General features: G+C 46.9%; 1 long non-coding RNA gene across 1 annotated transcript in view; it reads right to left on the bottom strand.

The window, feature by feature from the left end:
* Positions 1–25,961, bottom strand: part of LOC121085073 — a 135,977-nt gene that overhangs the window by 82,318 nt on the left and 27,698 nt on the right. The window contains exon 3 of the long non-coding RNA XR_005826946.1: positions 18,068–18,411. This is a non-coding gene — a long non-coding RNA (uncharacterized LOC121085073). The remainder of the gene's footprint in view (positions 1–18,067; positions 18,412–25,961) is intronic.

The raw sequence follows: 25,961 nt of genomic DNA, 5'->3' as shown, positions 1-25,961 counted from the left end.
CTTTTTTTTTCCTTGCAAAGAGCAGCAGAACCCAGTCCTGGCTGCACAGCTCTGCCGGGTGCGGGTGCTCCACACGCCTGCCCAGCCTTCCCCACACAGAGCCCTGCTGTCGGCAGCAATGACCACTGTCCCAGCCACGACAGCAATTTCTGCACCCCTCCATAAAATAATGTAGCAGGGTGCCTTTTGGTGCTGAAGAGAGGCAATTGCCAGACCAATCTTGGAAAGTATCTTGCTTTCTAAAGGTCCGAGCCTTGGGATACCTTCAGAGCTGCCTGGGAAAGACACTAATGTATTCTGCACATGGGCAGTGGGGCGACATGCACCGAACCCGGCTTGATAGGCAGGCGGGTAGGGAAGCATCTTATGAAAGATGACAGAGAGAATAAAAAGCAGGAACTGGCAAGAACAGCCCGTTCAGCACCAAGACACAGAAGACAACCAGCCCCAGCACCACCTCTCTGGGCTCCCACAGGATGAGCCCCAGGAGGGAGGTGCGTGCTGGGAAGCGGCCAGTTCCCTGTGTCCTTCCCAAGAAACACATTTCTCACCCTGAAACACGCATTTTGGTACCCAACTCAATCTCCGCTCCCGCTCAGCACAGCCTTTGCTGGCAGCCGTTTTCCCTGGGTATTTTCCAAACACTTATCCAGAGCTTCCCATCCTCACTCTTACACAACAATAACCACTGTTCTATTTTCACTCGAGATCTGAATAGGTGTAAGAGAGAAACGAGTGGGTTTTGGGTTTCAGGAAGATGGGCACCTCTGCCTGTGCAAGCAGCTGCTCCTCTGCTAGAGCAGAGAGGATGCACTTGCCCTGTGCACAATGTTCTTGCAGAGGGAATGGAGCAGGATGCAAGTGCGTGGACTGCTGCTGGCAGCCTGGAAAGAGTTACCGCCAGGCTCAGAGAATTTCTGCCTTCCCAACAAGGCGGCAATGCTGAAGAATGCAAGTGACGCAGCAGCATCCTGCCGAGAGAGAGAGGAGGGAAAAGTAAAAGAAAAAACAACAACAAAAAAAAAACCCCCAAAAAACCCACACCAAACTAAAGCTCTTTGGATGAGGTTCAGGATGACTACACTTTTACTGTAAGCGTTCAGAACTCACAGTCCCATAACCCTTCTCTGCCCACTTGGGGCTATGACATGCAGATTACAAACTACAAGAAACACTTCACACACACACAGAGCCAAATCCCCAGTCTGAGGGAGGACAAAAAAGCCTTTAACAAATTAAGCTGCACTTCCCATTTGAGCAAAGCCAAATCACTATTTATTTAACAATTTTAAAGTGAGAAATCGGGAGTGAAGTTGTGCTTGGGAAGAAGAGAGGGGTGGAGGGAAGGTGTTTTAAGATTTGGGGTTTATTTCCCATTATCTTACTCTGATTTGATTGGCAATATTGATTTCCCCAAGTTGGGTCTGTTTTGCCCATGAGGGTAATGCATGAGCGATCTCTCCCTGCCCTTACCTCAACCCACCAGCCTGTCCTTACATTTTCTCCCCCCCTGTCCAGCTGAGGAGGGCAGCAACAGAGCGGCTTGGGTGGGCACCTGGCGCCCAGCAAGGGTCAACCCACCACAATACGACACATATTACTGCACAGAGAAACACCTGCAAAATGCAGGGTGAGGGTGACACTAGTAAATAGCACATCCGTGCATGAAAAGTGCATGTCCAGTGGGATACAGTCTCCCTGCAGCCGCTCGGCAAGCAGGAAGCCCACCCCATGTTTCTAAGCCAGTACGCTCCCCTCCAGCCCCCCATCACTACCTCAAAGCCGGGCTCAGCACCCTCCAGGTGCTTACTCTCCTTCATTCCCATTTTTGAGAAGCAGCAGAGCAGAAGGCAATCCTAGTCCAAAATCCATCGGGTGGCTGGGGAAGCGAGCAGCCAAAGGAACATGAGCATAAGTGAACCAAGAAAGAGATGCAGCAAGCCCAGAGACGACATTCTGCACTCTCCAGAAATGCAAACCTGGAAGAAGCCATGAGGAAAAAAAACCCTCACTCCCAATGCTCAAGGCTCACTCTGCCCCTTCTGAGCATTCAAGAAAACAAAAGACCTTCAGCATCACCCAAACTACCCACCGCCTTTTGCAGAAGATGTGGTTTCTGCACGCCTAAAGACACATCCCAGAGATGCCACTACAACTTGACCAACCGTACTGAAGAGCTCTGAAGCTCCACGATCAGCAGTCCTGCCACACGCTTGCTATCCAGCAAACTTCATTTGGCGGTCACTCCGTTTGATATTACATGGTGCGCAGGAACTGCCTAGGGATTTCACTTTTTCCCAGTTTAAGCCCCTGCCTGTTAGCCTTGAAAAGGCAACAAATAGCAAATTGCTTGTTCTCTTCTTCACTTTCTCTGTACCCTTTTTAAGATAAATTACTGTGCTTCTTTTTATTTTTGAAGCAACCTAGATCAATACAAGTCAGAATCAGTGCCAGCATGTCACACATGCCACAAGCAAGCATGGCAAGCATTTATATATATTTTTTTTTTAAGGGGAACTTTAGCATCAGCTAAGCTAGAACTGAAGTCTGGATCTTCTTAGCAAACCTTACATCTACATCCTCCACAACAGCAAGCACAGAAGCTGAACTCTGCGCTGTGCAGGGATGCAACAAGGCACGGGAACCCTGCAAACCACAGAAGAAAGCTCTGCAGTCTACAAAAAAAGACCAGGCGCATTCAGTAGGTCTGCCTATCTATGATCTTCTTCTTCAAGACAGTTTTATATGCTCCTGTGATTTTTAAAACCCAGCACACACTGTTTCAGCTTTGAAGCTATGCATTCTCATTACCAACCAAACAATATCAGAATATCCTTTCTTCTTGAAGTAAAACCCCTCTTTTCCCTAGGGGTTACAGCTGGTAGAACACAACAGACCAGGCATTCAGCATTTAATCACAAGTATCAGCTTGAATCACCCTGGCTTGCATGGCTCCTAAACATCCCCATAGCTGCAAACACCAGCCGAGAGTAACATCCCCGTCAGACAGCAGTTGCAGGGGTATTTGGTTTAGCACCCGCAGGGGAGGAAATCATCAGCTTGCATCACAGCACAGTGACCAATTTGTGGTCAACCAAACTACTCCCAAGAGCCAAAAAACCAAGTGCAATGTAGTAATGTTGGAAATTTGGATTCAGAAGATCAGAAGGTGTTGGGACACTCAGCCTCAGCAGGACCGACGGGACAGAAGCTGTGCCAAAACCTGAATGCAAGGACTGCAGAAACGCTGGGCCAGAAGGGACATCGAACAGCCACCCAGCCCCAAACCCTCTCTTGGCTTGTTTGTCTCCATGCCACTCTCCAAGGCAACACCAGCACAGCTCTGCCAAGAAGGAAGCAGGACTCGGCTGCAGTTCCCAGCGACGAGCACCCATCCGGGAAGGGCTGCTGTGCTGCTAACAAAGAGGTTTCTAACGCTTTTTGGGTCAGCTCCAGCATCACTCATGCTCCTTCACCACCACCACCAGGAGCTGGAACCTACACTTTGAAAAATGTCAGCCTACCCCGCTGCTACCAGACACGACAGAGATGATGCACTGGAAGACAGCGTCCAGAGAAACCCTTCCCTGCATGCAATTTTCTTCTGCTTCTGTCTGCAGACGCAGAGAGGAATCGAGTGCTGCACTCCTTCCTCATAGCACCTTCCTGCATGTCTCAAATCTGGTAAGTCCCCTGCAAGTCTCAAACTCCACCAGGTGCTCAACCACCCCTCCTCTCTCCGGCCTCCTTCCCTCCTCCTGCATGCCACCTTTTGTCCAGGCAAAACTGCCCAGCCGTACTTCAAAAGAATTCTAGGGACACTTTTCAGTTTCTTCTATACTAACAGATGTTCCTTGTCCCAGCTCATGTGTGGACACACAGGTTGTGGCCACAGACCTGACCACGTAACAAGCCGCAACACAACCAACAACAGGAGAGCAGAGACACCTCGCTCTGAAATAACTGCTGAAGACAACATCCCATCAAACCATGGCGTGACACCTGTGGGTTGTTGTTTTGGGGTGGTTTTTTTTAATAGGTTTAACATATGCAAATCTTCCAGCTATTCCTCATAAGTAAAGTTTCCCAAACTGAAGCTTCATCTTCCCAAGCCGCCTGCTTTCATATTAAAATTAGAGGGGCTAACACTGGATGCTGTATTTGAAGCAAGGTTTTATATGAAAACTGAGGCTGAATTACTACCTTTGCCATTTTGCTGTGGGCTATTCAAGATCTGCCTTTCCTGTAACAGCATCCCACTGTTGATTCACACCCAGCTTGTGATTCACAGCAGCCCCCCGACCCCTTTCTGCAATTAACCCGTTACTGCTTGGTTTGGGTACACGCATCCCATTTCTGAGGGCACTGTTTCGCACTTCTATGTAATCTATTTTTCTTGTCTTCAAACCACCCCTGCAGCTCATGAAGACAACTGTAAGGGAAGATGCTATCACCTAAAGTACCCGCAGTGTCTCTGGTTACATTTCATCTTCTGTATCCTCTGCAGCCTACCATCTAACCTGCTACTGTCCCTCACAATGCCTCCCTGATCTAACAGCAAACCATTTCTTTCAGCTTAAGTGCCCACTTATAATGATTTCATCTTCAGCACATTTCCTGAGTTTGTTTATTGAGCTGTTGGGATTTCCTCAAGAAATACTCCACAGCTTTCAGCACTTTTCTTAGTAAAGTCACAAAAACACCAGACTTGGTATGAGTTTGCCTAGTAGTTCTTCAAGCCCTCCATCCTTCAGGAGAACTTGCTACACCAGGAGGTATCACAGTTAAGAGCTGGCAACTCAGAGGATACGCGTTCTGCAGTTATTTGACGTTTTCTTTCAAGTCAGATCAGGCAGATCATCCATTCCAGAATCAGCATCACCGCTTTTCTTCAAGTCTCACCTACGCAGCTGTCTCTCCATTGCTATTTCCCTTGGCTGAGCTAGGACTTCAAGGCTGCAGGAGCTTACAAAGAAAAGCTCATGCCCAAAGGGTTAAGATTTGTTTTTTCATGATCTTTAAATCATAAATATGATTTCCACTTGAAAAGGGAACACTTCATTTAACAGACACGGTGGCTCTGAAGGGTAATGCAGGGCTTTGAAGGAAATTTAAAAAAAAAAAGGAAGCAAGGGGAGAAAGCAAAATAACACTTCCAGAAAGTTTTCCAAAGGAAATGAGTAACCACTTGTTATTAAATGATAAATCACAGTCCTCGGGAAGTGGCATTGTCTGTGGTCTATTTTTAATGAGAAAACACCCCCGTCACTGGCATGGAGGCTGAACATGCTGATGGGATGCGTCTGTGGAAAGCAGGAGTGTGCACTGGTAGCCATCATCTCATTCCTGCCATTCCCACCACCTATCAGCAACCAAAAAGGCACAGAGGTGCCTTAAGAGAAAAAAAGAAATGCACCCAGGACAACAAGCAAGGGCTACTGTTTTCCATGGAGGAAGGACAGAAGGAAACACTAGAGACCAAGCACAGGAACCAGATCCCAAGCATAGTCTTAGGCTTTGCTTTTGTTTTCCACATGTGAGGGATGCACAAGAAGCTGCCAGGAAGCAAACCCGTGCTGACCCCCATGTCCCCATAGGGGCTCAGGTGCCCTCCCACGTGCACTAGCATCCTCTGTGGATGGGGACACATTGGGCATGCCGCTGCAGGAAACCCTTCGGCTTCTCTTCCCCGGGTCTGTCACCAGGACAGGGCTTTCTGGGGAAGCACCTGATGCTGTAGCTCCACTGATGCTGAGATCTTTAAGGCTGTAATTAGCCTCCTTTTCTGCTGATAAATGAGTCCCAGATTCCTGTGGCAAAGTGACTCACGGACTGGGAATAGGCTCGCTGTGTCAAGGGAAGGGAAGCATAAGTCAGCAGAGCTAGCTGGAGGCTCAGCTACAGGCACAGCCTCAAAACCAAATCAGAGGGACCACAAGCTCTCAGACACTGCACCGTCATGCAGCAAGCCTCCCTGCACACCAGCGAGGGGAACGTTCTTGGCAATCGCACCAAGCCCAACTGGCTCCCAAGCCCCAACCAAGCATTGCCGAGCCCAAGCCACAGGATTCAGCTGCAGACCCACGTCCCCCAAACGTTCAAGCCAACTCTGACCCAAAACCACAGACACATCCCCAAACCTTCCAAGCTGCACCAGGAACAAGCAGGAACCTATAACTGACTCGCTGAAATACATCACACTATGCCTAATTTTACTGTGAGGGTGAGCGAGCACTGGCACAGCTTGCCCAGGGAGGTTGTAGAGCCTCCATCCACAGAGATATTCCAGAGCTATCTGAACGCGGTCCTGGGCAACTGCCTGTAACTAGCCCTGCTTGGGCTAGGGGGTTGGACCAGATGATCTCCACAGGCCCCTTCCCAGCTTCAACCATCCTGCGATTCTGTAATTGCAAAGACAAACTGCATTGCAACCTTGCACGTTAAATTAGTGTTCACTGACCTAGTGCAAAAAGACTGTAATTATTCAACTTTTCAACTATTTCTGACATTCTTTCCATAGATGAGGTTTAAGCCTTTTTTTTTTTCTTTTCCTCTCTTCCTTTTAATAGGAACGCAGTCCCACAGTTTGCAGATTATATAACACACACACACACATCACTCTTCCAAAACAGCATCTGAAAGTGTGTGTTTGATGATATTTTTTTTTCCTCCCACCCGTAAACCACCACCCTGTGGGTCTCATTCATTGTGCGGCATTTTGCAACGAAGCGTAAAAATGGTATTAATCATAGCTCTGAAAAAACATGAACTTCTTCTCTGAGGTTTGAAGTAACCATTTGGAAGGAAAACTTCCAGGAGCCAGAGGGACTGACAGGGCTGGAGACTAAGGTCCTTCTTTTCAAAGGCCAAGTGTATCCCAATATATCCCTTGGACAGCTGCCCCCAGCCAAAGTTATAATACTTTATTCTTCAGTTCAAGTAGCAAGAAGGAGATTTGGTACAAAATCAGGACAAATACCCGAAGTGGGGAGGTTTAGCAGGCAAACGTGTCGTAAATTTAGCAGAAGGCTTAAGCTCTAACTACAGCTTTAGTGAGGATCAACATCTGAAGCCTCATCTGCCTCTCACCTCCGGGGCACTGCAGGGATGGGGCCAAACTGACCAGGTAAGGGTACCCACCCCTCGAAGGCAGCACCCGAGCATCCCGGACCGAGCGCTGGCACTCACCCGTGGCAGAGTGTTGCTTCAGCAACAGGCAGAAACACAGAGATCTGCAAAGGCTATGCCAAAAACTAAAAATCATTATCATCTTTATGTTTTCTGGCCAAACACCACTGGAGAAAATTACCTTCTACACAAATCAAGCTCTTTGTCCACCTCCACAGATTTAGTACTCCTAGTGGACACAAGGAGGGGCTTCTGTCAAAGACGGAGCTGGGAAAAAGCATGAGACTCTTTTCTACATTAGATGCTTCAGCAGAGACTTGCCAAAGGCTTTGGAATCCCTCCGCTTTGGAGGTAAAACATCAATAATTTTAAACCCTCCTTTTAAATTAGGAAGGGCACTAAAAGAAACTATTGAAAGAGAAAAACCATCAAGCTTGCCACTGCCTCCAACTCAAACACTGACATTTTCTCTCAAAACCTCAAAAGTGGTTTCAACAAGCTAGCAAACGAGGAAGCTACCTTTTTCTTACCCATCCTTCCTCTGCATTTGCTCTTTGGCCATTAATCTTCCAGGCAAAGCAATCAACCACAAGGAGAGGGCACGTGGAGCATCCTGGTACAGAAAGCCCCAGGAAGCTGCAACCAGGGGCCGGGGTGGCACAAGCAGTTGGAAAATGTAGCACAGGACATGCCAAATATATCCAGAAGTAGGGTAGGATAGGTCAGGATAGCTCAGTTGGAAGGGACCTACAACCAGCATCTAGTCCAACTGCAAGTACTTTGTATTAGAAGAGCAAGGGAAGAAAAATAATCAGTGATTGATTTTTTTTTTCTTCTTTTTGATCAATAATTGCAGACTCTTGTGCGCGGTGAAGCTCCCTTCTTATTCAAAGCACACATGCCTCTGCCCATCTCGTCTACTGATACCATTTCTTATCAGCACGTTTCATTCTTTCCCATTCTTGCAAGAGCTCTACAAAGTAAAAAAAGGGTATTATCTTCATATTTAAGAGGCAAAAAATGGCTGACCGGGATAGGTCTACCTTGCTATCATGACTTTTGCAAGAGTAGGAACAGCGTGGCAGCCGAAGATTCAGCACTGCCTACACAAGCCCCACTAGGGACCCCAGCTCCTTCATCAGCAGCCTACCTGGACGCAAGCCATTGTCCTGGTATCACGGTGGCCAGATAAAAGCACACGCTCGGAGATACAGCCCCCTCTTCCACGCACATGTACATACTTCAGATTACCAGTCCAAAATTGCAAAGAAAAATGTGTAGGGCCAGGGAACATAATTTACTCCATACCATGGCTCCTCTTGGGCACCCGGCTCAACCAGCCAAGTTGAAGAAGACCTTTGCATTGATTTGAATCCCCAGTGCAGCCGTGAAAACACTGCAAAGGATGCTTAAATACATCCTTTTCTTCAGGAAAAAAGAAAGAGGAGGAATAGCAATTCAAAACCTGAATGCCAGCCGATCTGATGACTGAATGCCATCCTACAGTAGCTTTTTTAGACAGTCACGAACTTTAAATTTACTCTGTCTCCTGCTCCCAGCAGCTCCTAAACAGTGTGAGCTAAATATTTATAGAAGAGTCACTGTTTGTTTAAGTTTCAATCTGTACTTGTTGAGGTCCAATATGCCCAGATCCCGAAATGACAGCTGATTACAGAAGAGCCTGAAAACACAGCAGAGGAGAACCTGACACTTACCAGACATTTCATCTGGACACTTTCTCTGGTGGTTATTTTGGGGCACCTTTCCCAGTTTCTTTCAAAGGAAGAGGCTGGCAGGAGTTGCGGTTCCAAGCTTCACGTTTCATCAGACGCTTTGGCACACCTCTGCTCGACGCCATGGAGTCCCCAGTGTGCTCCAGAGCCCACACCTTCCCAACTCGCAGTGAGGTGGCCGGACTGCTTCTGAAAATGCAACTGAGGCACCTGAGCTGCTGCACAGGATGCACCAATGCAGGGTGCAAGCACCTCCGGGTGTCCAAGCCCGTGCAACCAACCTGTCGCAGGTGGGGCACAGCACATCAGCACTCCAGCTCAACAAGTCCTATCCTGACCTGTCTCTTCTGTCTCTCCTGGATTCAGAAACAGTCTTTCCAATTTACCACACCGTCCCCTCCAATGGCACAACAAAGCCCTCTCATACCTTAAAGAATAACTGAGGATACTCAAACTCTTTGGCTAACAGGACAACCTGTCAAACATTGGAAAGAGACCTGTATGTGCCACTACGCTTCTACTATATGCTAGCCAAGTCCAACAAGTCACGCAGCAGAGGATGACGGCACCTTCTTGCATGTGGTGGTATACGGTTTCATGGGTGGGCCGAGAAAAAAATTAGACTGTGCTTCAGACATGGTGATTTTAACTTATTCATCCCATGAAGCCATGTATGGGCCCAATTAAACACTCCTGGAGTCTTCCACTTGGGATATAACTGGGGACTCACCACCATGAAGGTGCACACAAGAGGTGAGGCTATCAAGCAGGCGTAGTGCTATGCCAACACATGCCAAAGGAGCATCTCACCCTGCAGCTGCTCAGCATCCAAGTTTGCAAACTCCCAGAGGAACAGCAGAGGCATGAAGACACCACCCAAGCAAACATACTTCTCAGCATCTTCTAATGACAACCCAAGGCTGGTAATCCCCTTTGGTTTTAGGGTCTGACATAAATGTTCCTGTGTGAAGAACTGAGCAGAAGGTGCTTATTGACCTTAGATGGGTGAGAGGTTGGGATGCCTTTCCCTGACTCCAGCTACTTCAAACCCAGTACATGATTTGAACAGGCTGTTGGATGAGTGCACATTGCTGAAGAACTCAAAACCCCCACTGTCAGCTGTCGCCATGCTCATCCCATCAAGACAAACTACCAGCACTGCAGCAAGGTGGGACTCTGCAACATTGCTCTGTCCTGGGGTTCTCTGGGGGCTAAAAGGATCCGTTCTCCCCTCCACAAGGTGTTTCAAAGCATCTCGCCCCATTAAAACAGAAAACGCAGTGTCGAGCAAGAGGATGAGTTTTGTCATCAGGTGGATCTCAAGGTCAGATTTCCATGCTGCCATCGTTAGCAGTTTTGATATCCAGCATGAAGGCCCCTGCATGAATGAAGAACACAACTATGCAAACGGCCATGCCAGTGCCACGTGTGCATACGAGACCGGCGCTCCTCCTCACACGTATTTTCTACCCAGGCATGCCTGTGCACACGCACACAGGACAGTGCCTGATCAAGCTTTGCGGGTATGCTCATAGGTACACGCACATGAATATGCACAAGTACACAGGCCCACTGCAAGCAAGCCATGCTTGCAGACAAGATTAAAGAGGAGACTGCAACGTGGAGGCTGGAAATAATGACAAGCGCTTTCATCAGTAAAACCCCAATTACCCACCCTGAACACAGCCTCTCATCTCTACGGATAGTTATTACAGAGATGCCTTTATGGTGACCTGACTTCCAGAGAAAGGAGAGGAGCTGCCTTGCCTTTCCCATGTTTTATTTCTCCACGTCTTAGAGGAGAAACCTGTTATCGGAAGCGCACACCTCTGCACGCACATCACCGTGGCTGGTGGCTCCGCTGGGGCCAGCCGTAACTGGGAGGTTGAAGGCACAAGCCTATGACCAAGGAGCCTTTGAAACTCCAGCTGGTCTCCTCCCAGCATCGCTCACACAATTAATGCCATCAGGTCGCCTTTACCAATGCTTCATGGAAGATAGACATAGATGCTTCACGGAAGAAAGCAAAATTCTACTGCACAGAAGAAGAGACACCCTTCTATTTTAATTCTCCCAGTCCTAAAAAAGAAAAAAAAAAGAAAAAAGAAAAAAGAGGAAACACATCCCCCCTCTTTCCCCTTTTACATAAATATTGGATCTGAGCGCTTTATGCTCGTAAGAAGTTAAAAATAGGAAATAATACCAAGTCTATGTGCTGCATCTTTTATCAAAGCCTTTTATGAACATCAAACCAGCTCCTCTGCGCTCTTTTATACCTTCCTGCTGTCACTCACAATTCATAAAAGGGGACTACAGAGATACAAAGGGTAAAGCACTCCCCAGCGCTGTCACAGGGATCCAGTGATAAAAAAACCAGCTTTTCCTCAAAGCTCTGAAATCTACGAGCAAATTTATGATGTAATGTCACTTTTAGCACAAAAGATGAATAATAGATATTCAAAATATAATAATACTTTCACAAGTAAACAATGCTTTGCAGTGTCAAAGACTTTCAGCAATGCTGTCAAGCCTTTGCAGAAGGATCGACACTGCAATCACCGCAACACCACCGGGAAGCAAACACTGCCAGAATAAACACATGTTTAACCAAAAGGCAGGGTCTCCCTGGCCAAACTCCATCTGCATTCTCTAGAGACACAAATCTAGAGCCCCTGTATAAAAAAGGGAGATATGGAGATTAACAAGATGAACCAGAAACTCTTTACACATAAACTTGAGTTTGACCCTGCCGTCTTTCTGAGACCTGTGATAAATCCAAACCTCCTCCCCATCTGTACAGTGAGCAGGCTTACGCTCACCTATATTCCAGAGATAGGAGCATTAATTAACTGCAACATTAAAGAAAACACATTTGAAAGATGGGAGCTGCTAGAATATTCATGACTCTTACCCAACCTGTTTATATAACTGGATATGGAGCAAATCCCCCATGCAAGCCATAGAGCACCATTTAGCCATTCAGCATCTTTTCCACAGAATGCAAATTCCACAACTTGCAGTCACCACTATTTTTTTTCCTGCCTTGCACATAAGAGTTAGGAATTTGAAGGGAGGAAGTGATAAACCTATGATAAAAATAAATTCCAGTGAACTTTCAGCATTATCCTAACCAAAAAAGAATTTCCTCCTTAGTCATCCACAGGCAGGCAGGGTAAGCCAGCTCCCTCATGAATTACAGAAAAGCGAAGGAAAAAAAAATGCTTATCTGGAAGATTACTTCTCTTCCTAGTACCTCAGTATTTAATTTTTAAGTAGGCCAAAGGTCAAACGAAAACCACCTGATGCTGATGTAAATGCAGCTCTGGATAACACTGCACAGGGATACCAGCAGGAAGAGCTGCTCCTTGCAGAAATGAAAACCAAGCGATGGTGCCAGCATCGGGGAGGGTGATGGCATTTCAGCATCCATATGTCACAAGGATGCTGTCAGCTGGCAGGAGGGCACATCCATGCTGTGGAGGTGGCCAAGCTGAAAGGTGGCAAAAGCCCCCCTAGTCCGTAGGAAGCTGGGGCAGTGTGGGGGTCCCAGCATTGCTCAGCACCCCCAGTGAATGCCCCCAGCGCTCCCCTTTGGCCAGGCAACCTGGGGTGTTGAGCCTAGGCTGTAGTCAGACCTCTCACCTGGACAGTGGGCAGGGGTCCACCTTCCTGAAGCACCAGGGCTGGGGTGTACCTGTACCTCACCCCTCAACTTGTCTATAGGCTCTTTGTTGCACAGAAGACAACAAGCAGGTGGCACAACGATCATTTCCTGCAAAGGCAGAGCCAGCAAAAACATCAGATCCTCAAAACATCGCCAGGGAAAAACCAGGAGGATGGGTACAAGATTTGCTTCCAGCTCAAGAAACATTCTCAGAATAAAAAATTCCCCAAAACAGTATTTTCTGTTTCTGAACCGGGCTCCACAACACAAGACCAGAATATCGCCCTTGGTGCTGGGCTGGCCCCATGGCAGCTGCTCCTGCCTAGCAGTTTTTGTGTGCTGCCCAAAATCAGCAACCAGACCAACTTGGAGATGATTAAAACTTAATTACAAACTTCAGATCATGTCCTGTTCACAGCTTTGGGACGGTGCAAATCCTGCCACCTTCACCACCAGCCCCTCCAAGGGCCCCTCGCAGCCTTGGGATGCCAGCCAGCTTTGGAGGCTTTACATTTTCGTGGCATGAGACAAATTTCACTACGAGTTCCTCGGTATTAATCCACATAATACTGTTCACCAGATGGGAGCCCAAGAAAACAGCCTGTTGACACCTTCAGCCCTGCAGAGCTCCGCAAAGCAATGCAAAGGATCCGGGAGCCGAGCAGATACTCTCGCTTTAGCAATGATAAGTCTTGTGATAGTTCACTGCTGCTTTGCAACCTGAAGCAGCACAGTAAGTCAGCAGATAATTAAGTATTTCCTGTGCACACAGCAAGCCGCAGATGCAGGCACTCATGGAAAAACCAAAGATCACACACTAAGAAAGATCTTTAGTCTGAAAGTAATGACTATGATGCCTTAGTCAATATAAAGCATCGAGCAACATTTCAAAGCGACAGAGGACCATTCAACACATATTAGCAGGATTATTCTAGACCTTTAAAAATATGTATTTATTTACTTACAGAAATAGATAGAAACATGGCCCTGTGGATACCCAATTAGATGCCCTGCGATGAGGGCACGAAGTTTGGACACAAATGGCACACACCAAGATTCTGTTAGTGAGCACCCCAAATGGGGGACAGACCCTAAGGAGTCTACTACAAAAGGGGTTGAAGGTTTTAGCATAACCTAAGGACTGCACGCCACAATTAATTTGCTTTGCTTGGGTTGGCTCTTGCTGCTGCCTGGTGAGCAAAAGCCAAAATCCTCCAACCCATGGTCCTGGGGTCAACAGCAGCAGGATAAGCACAGGTCCATCAGCATCCCTCACCCATGGCACGCTCTCCTCCAACCCCCGCCCCAAGTTAGGACTGGGAAAGAAAGATGCAAGCAAAATTTCAGTGTCAGTGGCTTCAGCATTTTCCCCAAGCAGACAAAAAAGCAAATCCAAAGATTCAGGTGTAAATATTTTAAAAGCCACAAACACACTTCTGGCAGCCAAGAGAAGAATCTTTAAAAGGCACTTACTTGCATCTGCTGCCCCCAACCCTTGCAAATCCAGCCTGCTGAAGTGGTAAGGTAGGTTGCCCACAAACTGAAAGCTGAAACTAGTTTCAGCCCCAATTCCAGAGCATTGGTAGTAATTTTAGAAGCAGGAAACCATCAAGCAAGAGATAGCACCTGTAGATTAAACCCTCTTCCTTTGCCAGGCTTCGATACATTCAACTCACGAAACTATAAAGTAAGACTCCCTAAAAAAAAACTTCACTGTCAAATTATTTTATAGCTTTGAGGTTATTTTTTTCCCTCTTAAACCAATAAATATTTGAAACTCCTTTATTTCCTGCCAGCTGGGGAGAGACTTGAAAACTTCAGCAAACCTGCAATTTCAGTGCTTGTCTGTGCTGGGCACTAAAAAATTCCTCTCGAGTGAGAGTGAGAGGCGTTAGTCATGACAAGAACATCCCTGCAATGTGCCAGGGCTGCTTTTCACTGTCATCCAACCATCATTAATGCCGAGTTAGCCCATCCATGATTTTTACAATCAGTTATGTGCTTTTGAAGCACACACCCAAATAATTACCCTCACAAACGGCCAAACTGAAGCTTTTTGCTTTTTTTTTTGATTAGTAACATGCACTTGCCCAGAGACCTACCCCCTACAGGGCATTCTGACCCAATGTTCTGCACCCTGATCGAAAAGTTATTTTACCAGCAAGTATTTTAAATGCTGATGGAGTTCATCTATTAACTAGTACCCAGAGATGCACCTGGCAGCCCCCAGCCCAGATGCTCACATTGACCAAGGGGGAAAACCCTTAAACTACGCTCCCTTTGAAGCTGCCCCACGTCTGTGCAGGATGAGACCGGCTCTGAACAAGACTGGAGGTGATTTTTCTTCCCTGTAAAAGACAGCTGTAGATTTGCAACCGAAACATCATTCTTTGCCAAGCTCTAATTCTCAGGTCACCCCCGGGCACCGGCAGCCTCTCAGGTGCCTGTGAACCCTTGGGTGACTCCCTTTGTGAGGGGCGATGCAGAATGCAAGGTTGGGGGGGGGCACATCTACCATGGCCTTCCTCCTTGCTCGGTGTCAGCTCAGACCCACGCAATGCAGAGGACAAGCACCGCTGGGGTGGCTCTAGGTTACCCAGGCAATGCCAAGCAGGCATCTCCAGAAGTACCAAAGCCACTGCACTGCTGGAGCAGAGCAACTGATACCCGTTTTCTGGGGTGACCTTGAGCACTGCTTGTACTCCAGAACTGTAGCCAATGCCTCTTCTCATCCTCAAGATCCATGAAGAAACCTGCGTGCGAGCGGTGATTACACCTCTTCTGGCTCTCTAAGCAAGAGGAAACCCGAAGGACTCCCTCGCATCAAATTACAGATATGCTCTTCCTAAAAGATTGAGCAACAAGGGCTAGGAGGAGACCAATAAACACATTTTGCACATATGCTCCAAGTCTTCTGGAGGTGTTCAAAGCTCTAATTAGGTTCTTCTTTGCCTGCAAGGAGGAAAGCCCAAGCTCCTAGTTACGTGCATACAGATAAAGTTCATTCAACCACCACGCACTGCTGACAAAGGACCTTTCACATCTTACAGGAACAACTGGAGAGCTGGTTTGCAACGTCTTTATCAAACAGCTGACAGCAAAAATAAAAGAACTTCAGATACCAATGGTGTTTGCTGTAATTGAGATTAAAAGCTCACACTGCCAGTGATCCTTCTTTCTTAGGTGCCTTAGAAGCTGTTAGGAGCTAGTTAATAAAACACCAGGACTTCTGGCAATGGGAAAGGTGTGCTCTGTCTTCCTGAGAGAGAAAAATGGGCTGAACAATTTTCCTGATCCACCCACACAGCGGGGCTTGCCCACCCACAGAAGTTAATTCAGGTTAAGGAAGGAAAATTCTCATCTCCAAATGAGGGACTGAGACCCAAGCCAAAGACATGCTAAATCCTGGATTTTTAGTAATTTCTTAATTTGGTGCTCTGGATCAGGAGACTCTGAGCCAAGGCCTCACCAGGGCTGCTCTACGGTGGTACCCACTGGTCTGCTCACCCACGGCCGGACCCTGCACAGTCCAGCCATGTCTCCCCTCTGGCTCCACCAGCAGAAGACCCAGCAAGGGCTGGGAGGAGAGTGGCATCCTGAAAGGCCCAAGCTATCCAGCCAAGAGCATCCGAGTGGACAATCCCAGCTCTACTGCCTAACAGGTAGCGGCATATCAAACCTAAATTGCAAACCAGCATTTTGCAGCAAATCTCAATGAGAGCAGAGTTTGGCTTGGTAAGCCCAGGTGAATCTCAGCAGTGTTTATCTGGGCTTATTATATCATTTCTGTGTGCTGAAGGACAAAAAGCTAGGGCAGAAGAAAAAAACCAAATACCACCATACAAAAAGTTATCACTTCTCACACGTGGACCCACGCAAGCAAATAGAATTATTTGGTGACTTTACCAGAGGTACAGATGAGTCACTGGAGAAGTCTGCTGCAAATATAGATTTCCTAACCACCCTTCTCTCTCTTGGACATCAGAGAAAGCCTTCAGACATACAAAAGAGGCATCATGCAGAAGAAATACAATCATTTTCCAGCATATTTTCTACATCACTTGAGCCAGACTGCAACATGCTGAGTGAGCAAAGCAGGAGCACAGTACAGCAGGGGGAAGTCAAATGCTGAATGTCCTGATCCCAGCGGATGCTTCTGCAGCAGAGCACAAAGCCCCAGCAAGCAACGCTGGGGGTCTCCATCCTCAGCGAGGAGTGGGATCTTGCAGACGCTGCTGTGCTGAGCCTCCAGGCAGTCCTCCTGGAGAAGGTCCTGTCTTGCACAGGACCTGTGCAGCACGCACAGGTGTTGACCAGTGACCAGACCCACCAACGTGGCGCGAAGCTGCTTTTCACCTACCATGCCCAAATCCCTGTGGTTAATTCTAGCCTCTCTTACAGGCACGCCAGCACTTGAGTTCCCTGCTAGTTAAAGTGAAGAACCTTTTTATCCTCAATCTTTGTCTACCATCTCCATTTGGCCTACGGGTTGCAGTCAAATTCAAGAGCAAGGCAACCGATTTTGTTTCGCCACACACACGCTCTACCCCCCCCCCCCCCCCCATTTCCTTCCTTTAATCTGATGCAAAATTGCGCTTATGAAGCAAGAGCACGAAACTTTTAATGCCTCACAAATGCTGATGGGAATGCAGAATAAATGTATAGCAAAGCATTTTCAGCCCCTTCCCTTCAGCGCCTCCTGTATAGTAAAAGTTAGTTAAGCTAGATTCAAAGAGCTAACTTGTTCTCGACCCTGCAGAAGGAGCAATCTGTTTGCCAGCACACGTGAGCAGATTCAACCCAAACCAGCGCAACTGCCAAAAAGGATGATTTTCACAGCAAATTGATACACACAGAGACCAACACAATGATCCAGTTCTGGTATTAGAGAAAACGAGGGGAGAAAGTTTGTCACCTTCACAAAAATATGTAACTCATTGTAAATGACTACAAAAACGCAAATTTCATTGCTATCATTACAGCTATTGAGTTATCCATGCCTATATTGAAGAGGAACAGTTTTGGTTTTAAAATCAAAGCCATCTCCTTTTATAGGGAGTAAATGGTCCTCAAAAATAAAGTTCCTCAGCAGAAATACTGTTAAATTCAGAAGAGGAAAAATGGATTAAGCACTCGTGTCATCTCCTTTGAAACCAGCCGACAAGCCCGATAAGCTGACCCACAGGCGGCCGGTGCCAGCTGCGGGTTACAAACACAATGGGCAGCTGCCCGAGAGTGTGAGGTGATCCAGGAGGAGGAATAAGGAAGGACCACCAGATACTGACACCTCCATCCCCCTCCTCAGGTGCAAGGCTTAGGTCAGGCATCAAAACCTTCAGGAGGAGCTGACCCCACCGCTCCACACAAACCTACATGGCAAGCTGGGTCTGCGTCCTAACGAGGCACAGCCCCCTCCACAGCATGGCACCAAGGACTTTGGAAGGTCTTACCTTCAGCAGAAGCTAGTAAAGAAACAAAATGATGGAACTCCTAAAGATCAGGAAAGCAAACTGGCTAGTGAGTGAGGCAAAAATCTGCATACCTGCAGGACATGAGTGCTGTCGTGCTGGAAAAGCTCTGGGAGAAAAAAACCCCATCCTTCTGCTGGGTAAAGCAATGGCTCCATCTTGAGAAAATGCCAAGGGGAGGTATTCCAGTAAGTGACCGGTTTGCTATAATCCTCAGGACAGAGGTGACCCAGGAAAACACAGGGTAAAAAGACAGTAGGAACTTCCAGATGCTTCTATCCACAGCCAACATTTTCCAGAGGGTTTTGGGGGTCCATAGATCCCATGATCCTAAAAATCCCTGGGAACTACCAAAGGATCACGCTGCCGGGCTCCTCCAAACGCTACTCCTGACTGGCGGGAAGCATGGGGCTGGGACCTTCAAAGAGAGGAAAGGGACAGGCCGTTACATGACAGCTCTCAGCACGTTGGACAAGGCTTATTCCCATGCAAACTCAAAGTAAGGAGTTTTTAAGGTTTGGGTTTTTTCTTTGTTTGTTGGATTTTTTTCAGTTTGCATGGTTTATTTAAGTGAATGTCACACTGAGCACAGGCACACCATGGGGCCACCTCCAGAACCCTCACAAGTGCCAGGTGATGTGAAAGGAGGAGAACAAGCCAGCAACAGAAAAAAAGTTGTCACCTAACTAATCCTTCCAAAATCCCTTTTTTTTTTTTTTTGGTCAGAGGAAAGGAGACAGTTTTCCTCCCCTCTCCTTTTTTTCCACCCCTTCTAAACCTGATGAGATATTTTCTCCACCAGGGAAGAGAAGGACAGAAAGGGCTGTAAGGCAGCAGGTCAGTAGGACCACCTGCCTTCCCAATTGCAGGGGAAAATGCCCATCCACCATCAGAAGCATCACATCGTCAGGAGTCCACGCCGAAGTCCGGCACAATCCATCAGCGGGATCCTACCTCCGACACCTCAGAAACTCGCAGCTCCTACGTACAACAGCCCTCCCTGACCTCCTACCAGGCAGAGACACACTTCCCACTCCTACGTTCAAAGAAAATAAACACATCCCAAAGTAGCCCAAAATACCCAGGAAATTAGTCATATAGATTCTAGTATTTGATGTATATAAATACCATCATAATGGAGAGTGTGTGTGTGTTAGTTATTGGGGGTTTTTTGTTTAATCTGATCTTACTAATTGTGCTGGGAATAGAGTTGCTGGGATTTTTGTTTGTTATTTTAAGATAAGAAAACTGTCACACAAACACAGGTGATTGCCAGGCCCAGAAATAAAGCCTAACAAGCACTGAAGGGAAAATCAAATAACTCTTTGCCTGACATTGCTTTCTAGTTCATCTGTAATAAAAACAGCAGAGAGCAGCTGAGAGCCAAAAGTTGGGAATTTTTTTTCGCTTTGTTTTAGCTGCAGCAGCACAGGAAGGTGGTATCATCGTGCAATGTAACCAAGCAGAGGAGTGATGAAAGTGCAAGCAAATAGATCAAATAGCACAGGGTTAAATAAAAGGTGTGATAATCATTTGTTTTGCTAATTGTGTCAATAAATCCTATCTATCCTCAAACAGGAGAAACGTCATCAGATATTTAAAAGGAAAAAAAACACCAAGTGACTGTACAAAACCCCATCATTTTTCCCCAGATGCCCTCTCTTTAAAGGGTTGATCGGGAGAACCACGTGTTTATTTTAAATAAAATTCCACTGGCTTTGATCATATTTAAATCACCTCCAATACGAAGTCTGCTTTGAATCAAAACTTCCTCCCCTCTAGGGAAAACGACAAAAATTGCCTTCTCTGCAGTAAAGATGCAGCCTTACCACAACCCAAGCTAACCTGGCTTGCGATGCCACCAACGGGACTGGATGACATGGTAACCCATGAAAATCCAGTGTCTTTGCAATGTGTTTGGGTTGTTAACTAGGAAACCCAGCACGCCAGTCGTACAGGGCAACTGGAAGCCTGCAGACAGGCTCACAGATGGAGCTGCAGTTGAAGTCTGCTAATTCATGGAAAAAAAAATCTGAATTACTTTGCCCTTGCTTCTAAGGTTTTTTTTCCAGTGATGGGGAGAGCTAGGAAACATAATATTCCCTAACCTCCCCCCCCCCCCCCCCCCCCCTTAAATGAACTGAAGCTGGAGAAGGTCTGACCCAAACCTCTAAGCTGATGAAAACATTTTGGAAAAGGACTCAAATCCCCCCAAAATAACTCCCATCCCACCAATCACACAGCGAACCTCAGCCACTTTGATGACTGTATGACACTCAAAGCACCTGCAAAACCTGTTTCTCTACTGCAAGAGCACCTGCCTAAAATCCTTGAGCTAACGATTTTCTCTATAAGCCAACTACCTGTAAAATATGAGCACGCAAACAGAGATAAATCTCTGTCACCAGAGAAATGAGGCTTGCCCCATAGATCCAGCCTCCTGACGTGCTGTGCCCGGAGCGGCAGCAGGGCTTTTTGTCCCAGCTCCACCACGGATGTGTCAATATGTACTTTGCTCACTTCTCCTGGGAGACGAGCCCAACGGTTCTCACTGTCCAATGAGCAAAACCATAATTTTCTTGTTTTCTTCCTTTTACTGCTCCCCCCACTTTGCATATACCACACCACTCACATCACTCCCATCATCTGCCTTCAAGCCCAGCTGGGTGGCAGCAGGACCCAAGGGCTATGGAAGAGCATCTTGCACACATCATGTTTTTACATAAACATATGGGCTTTTCCAGTCAGGTTATAAGGGCTGGGACAACTGATAAACCAATGTCAGGTGATTAATGTTCATTTTAAGCATCTTTCTTCATGGCACAGAAGATCCTCAGCACCTTTCACCCCTGGACATAAGGAGAAGACACTGTCTCAGTGCTTCCCTGTTTGGGATGAAGTTCAAACTCTCGTACCCAGGACAGAAGCCTGAAAAGTCAACTTTCCAGTTTCTTGGACTCTACCCTCAGAATGTGCCAGGTTGTTAAGACTAAGCACTCTGCCTGCTATGATGATCTTACCTCCACGTTCAGCTGACTGCACTGCAGGCTCTCAGCTGCCTTCTGCTTCCCCTTCCAAATGGGAGGGGGTGTCTTCCTTGCAGTTTGCCTACGACTATTGCCTAACACCAACACTTCAGATCTTGCCCTAAATAATGTACTGAAGGTCATGCAGTAGGTTGGCAGCAAAGCCCTGAAAAACATTCAGATTTTGCAAGTCATGGGCCAGCACTTGAAAAACACATTCACCCTCCCCATCCCTTGATGAGGAATAACTCCATTACTCATACACAACAAGGGTTCAATCAGCCACACGAAGAAAACATGATGTGCTGAGCACATGTCCAGCTCTGAGCAAATGAGGCATGAGCCTCAACCCGGAGAGCAGCCCTCTGGGCCCACGGCTCCTCTCCAAGGGCAGCAGGAACAAGTCAACATGAGCTGAAGAAAACCAGCAGCAAGCAAAGCATGCCCTGCTACAGAGAGCCCCCGAATGATTAATAACCACATGAAAAAAGTTAAGAGACTCATTACTAATTAGTTAAGAAATACAGGGGGCAAGAGAGAAAAATAAGGAGTTCCACCTGCTAAATTCTGACCATTAAAGAGTCCCAAGTGCAATGGCTCATTTTAAAAAACAAAGGGTGTTTTCTGTGCCTGTGTTTTTTGTTTTGAGGACAGGGCTGTTTTTTCCACTTCAGCGTGTTCATTACAGCCCAGCCATGTGAGTTAAGTGCAGTAAGGGACCTGTTAAACCTCATGATCCGCTACAGTAAGATCCAGCAGTGACTTTATTACGGGCAAGAATGCAACTGGGGTCGTTCGCCGCCACTGCTCCATCCACCCACCAGGCACCGCAGGCAGCATGCACTCAGTTTGCTGACCTGACACCAAAATCCCCTCCTAAATACAAGGTGAACATCCCAAAATGGTTTCACTACATTCCCATGCAGAAAAACTTTTCCAGGTGCAGAGATCGCTTATCAAATTCAATGCTACCCAGCAGAAGAAGACCAAAAAAAAAAAAAAAAACCAACCAGAAAAAGAAAAAAAAAAAGAAAAGAAAAGAAAAAAACAGGTCATTTTAAGCCAACGGTTGCAGGTGTATCTGCTGAAAGGCAGCAGTTCACTATAGTGGGTATCTCAGCACCGGGGAATGGTTTTCTCCTGGTTTGCTGAGCCAATGCAGGCTCAGCACCTGCGGAAGGAAGAGGGCAAAATCAAACCCAGACTGTCCCCTGCAATGACATCCAGCTGGTGAATCAGCACAAGTCATCTCCAAAACCTCCCCTTGGCTGTTACCTCCCCGTTCTCAGGCATCTAACTTTTAAAGAGCTACAGACTGAACCTGGCATCGCAGGAGAGTGGCAGATCAGGGGGGTTGAGGTCAACAGGACTTCTGTTTTGTATCAGTGAGGAAACATGAACTTGTTTACTTTATGGAGTCATGGAAGGACACCGGTAACAGCCTCTCCTACCATACGTCTATAATATTTACACCTTTATAACATGAGAAATAAACAAAACCCTAAACAGTCCTGCCCACCCCACCACCGACCACCACCCACTTGCGATATTATAAAAAAAAAAAACAAAAAAAAAAAAAAAAAAAAACACAAAAAAAAAACAACAAAAGGCTGCTCCTTTTCCTCCTCACTCAGCAACAGCAATTTCATGGAGTAACCTGACTGCTTTTGAGGGCTTCACAAGCTTGGCCAGCAGCCACATCCCAGGCAGTCTCTAGAGCTAGGGCTTCTGCTCCTAGATCAAAGCAACTATGGCTGGGACATGACTAATGAGGGGAGGGCACTTCACAGATGTTCCGCTGTGACCAGGTGAAGACACATGCACACCCAATTAGCAGTGAAAATCAGGAAGACTATTACAGTTTGCTCATTAACCCCTGGAGTTGGTAAACTTGCATCAGAATCTGATGTACTCTTTGTAATACAACCCGCTGTTCGTACTACAGAGTATTTTAGGAAAACATGGTGGAGGCAAGAACCATTTATCATGTCCCACCCTACCATTTTTCATCCTTAAAGCCAGTTCCTTCCTGCGAACTCCAACCGAAAGATGTTTGAAGGAGAAAGACAAGCACAGAACAATTGCCCGGCAGATTGGGCTCTCCAACCTACACTCCACTCAAAGACAAGTCATTTGATAACCCAACGTGCAACATAAAAAATGCTTCCAAGAACTGCTGACTCTTGTAATAGTTCCACAAGCAAGTCCACCGTTTTAAATGTAAGCCTAGATATGCCATTGAAGGTACCATCACTTCTCCCTCCCCTCACATCCATCCAGAACTCTTCACCCACACTCGGTATGGCTCTGCCAACCAACCTGAACCAACACCCAAGAGATCAAGGAGCTGTATTTTTACAGCTCAAGTTCTCATACAAAATGCAGGTCATGAGTATGCTGTTTTGCCTTCACAAGATGATTCCAAATGAGGATCACAAGCAGGGATGCTATTATTCAAAACACTGCTGCGATGCCTTACAAAGAAGGTACCTGTTCTTCTAACCCTTTTTGTTTTGAAGACAAAAAGCAAAAGTTTAAGCAAGTGCCCCACAACCTGATATTTTAAGCACCTAATGTCACCTTGGACCATTTTCCACGTAAGATTTAGTAACTTTATGCCCCATCCCTGGCAGTGTTCAAGGCCAGGCTGGATGAGGCTTTTAGCAACCCGGTCTAGTGGAAGGTGTCCTTGCCCATGGCAGGGGGGCTGGAACTAGATGATCTTTAAGGTCCCTTCCAACCCAAATTATTCTATGATCTACACCAGCTGACACAGTTATACTAAGAGAAAACAAAATTTTAAATGTCCCCTAATGAGTGGGAGGAGACACTGTCCTAATAAATGGAAGACCGTTACATAGAAAAGACCAAAGGAACAAACTGTAAAGTAAATATTAACTAGCCTTTTTATAGCATTCAAGACAGGAATGTTCTCCAACTTACTAGGCGATAGTACCAAGAAAAATAATTTCATTTCACGCTATTGAAATCACCTCTAACATGGGGAAGAGCACTCCATACATCTTCGTCTTCACAAGATGCCTCACAATGAATTAAGGAGTATCAATCTCAAAAGATACTGAGTTGCCTCACCTGGAAAAATTGAAAGGTCACAGAAAAACCAAGTTATCAAGAATGACCATTTCAGCCCTGAAACATTTCCAGCACAGACAACAGCTATGCTCCCTCTGACATGCAATCAGGCTCCTTGGGTAGGAGGAACATCTACCTGACTGCTCAGTGATGCTGCAAGAGTGTGGGTCACTCAATAACGAGCTGACTCATTTAAAAAAGCCCAGCCTTTTGGGTTTTTTCTTCTTTCATTTCAGAACTTCTGTGCAAGACTCCAGCACAAACTGCCCCTGTCTTGCAGTTGTAACTTTAGGTGGGTGCAGGTGACACCACGGAGCCATAACCCTTATGCTCTCCCTCCAGCTGCCCGTTCCCCCGAACAGCAGCATGAGGCAGGGTGGGGTACCCATGGCAGATCCCAGACCCCAAACATTGCCAGCATGGGATGCACACCAGGGAAAATCCAACTTGCAGATCCAATGCAGACGGATGTAAAGCAAGGGACAGCACTTCGTGCCTCCATCTCTCCCAGGACTGTGGATTCTGGCTTCAAAGCTGTTTCACAGTCATGCTGGCCCCCAGACTAAGACTGCAGAGGTAAGCTGTGCCCCTTCAAGTGCAGGAGAAACGGATTTTTGTTTTGCCTGCTTTTCTTAAAAGACTCTTTATTTAAATCAATAATCTCTACTCATCAGCTCCAACTACCAAAATAAAAGTCAAGATCTGTGCATCAAAATGAAAGGCAGGTTCCTGTAGCTGGGTGGAGGAATGGCCCTTCCCGACAGTTTTGTTTCAATCAGCCCTGGGAGGACCAACATCACCCCATCATGGTACCTGGCCATGCTGCAAGAGCAATGGCAGTTCCTTCACCTCCCTCTTCAGCAGATATTTCACACTTACTGGGAGCTCTCCTGTCCCTGTAAACCGGCCAGGAAGGACATAGAGATGGGTCACCACCCTGCTACAGGGAGAGCCACACTGGCCCACGCTACACCTATCTCATCTTCCCTGCTTCATACGGGCTTTGAGAGACGCAGGAGGGCACACAGGTTGTGCAGGATGGAGGCAGTGGAAAAGGCCATAAAAGGGTGCCTCACACAACTCATTCCATCACATTTCGTTTTAGGAAGAGTGAGTCTGCACATGTTTTTTGCAACACCCCTCTGAAAACCCACCAGGGAGCCGCCGCTGGTGGAGCAGGGGCAAGGACTGCAATACTCTGTGGTATGTTAGTACTTACCCTCCAGGACTCCAGCGTGTACAGCCTCACGCTTCACCTCCACCTTTTTCCTGCTCTTCCAACTCATTTTGGTCTTACATGCGTACAGGGGAAAGCACATCTTACAACAACCATGCTTGGAGGGCTGGTCTGTATCTCAAGCCAGCTCCCAACTAGTTACAGACCCTTTCACCAGTCAGAAGTGTGAAGAAGTGTCTCATCCCACCAAGAGCACCACAGACCTGATGGACAGACTCATCACAGAGAGGATGCTTCACACAGCTGAAAAAGCAGAATAGACAGCAGTGACAAAAGCACTTCCCTGACAGCACCCCTGGGGTTATCCTTGGCCTTTTGCTGGCCCGCCCTTCCTTTCGGAGCATTTGCTCAAGCATAATGGGGCAAAAGCACTATTCTCCTCACTGCAAGGCAAACCTCCAGAAGTCTTTGCGGGTACAGATCTGTGAGCGAAGTCCCTCTGGCAACACCCCAGGCTGCAGGAGGCATGAAAGCCACGAGCTCTCTGCTGCTAAACTTGCTGCTGGGGAGGGTTCAGCTCTGTCTTATGGCGTTAAAGTCTCCCATGACCTACACTGCTAAAAAAAACAAGTTACCTGATGGGTGTGAAATCACCAGGTTTGTATTTTTCTT

This window comes from Falco naumanni, chromosome 3 (genome assembly GCF_017639655.2).
Source record: "Falco naumanni isolate bFalNau1 chromosome 3, bFalNau1.pat, whole genome shotgun sequence".
NCBI lineage: Eukaryota > Metazoa > Chordata > Aves > Falconiformes > Falconidae > Falco > Falco naumanni.
Note: the sequence above shows the minus strand (reverse complement) of the source record. Positions and strands in the feature narration are given on the sequence as shown.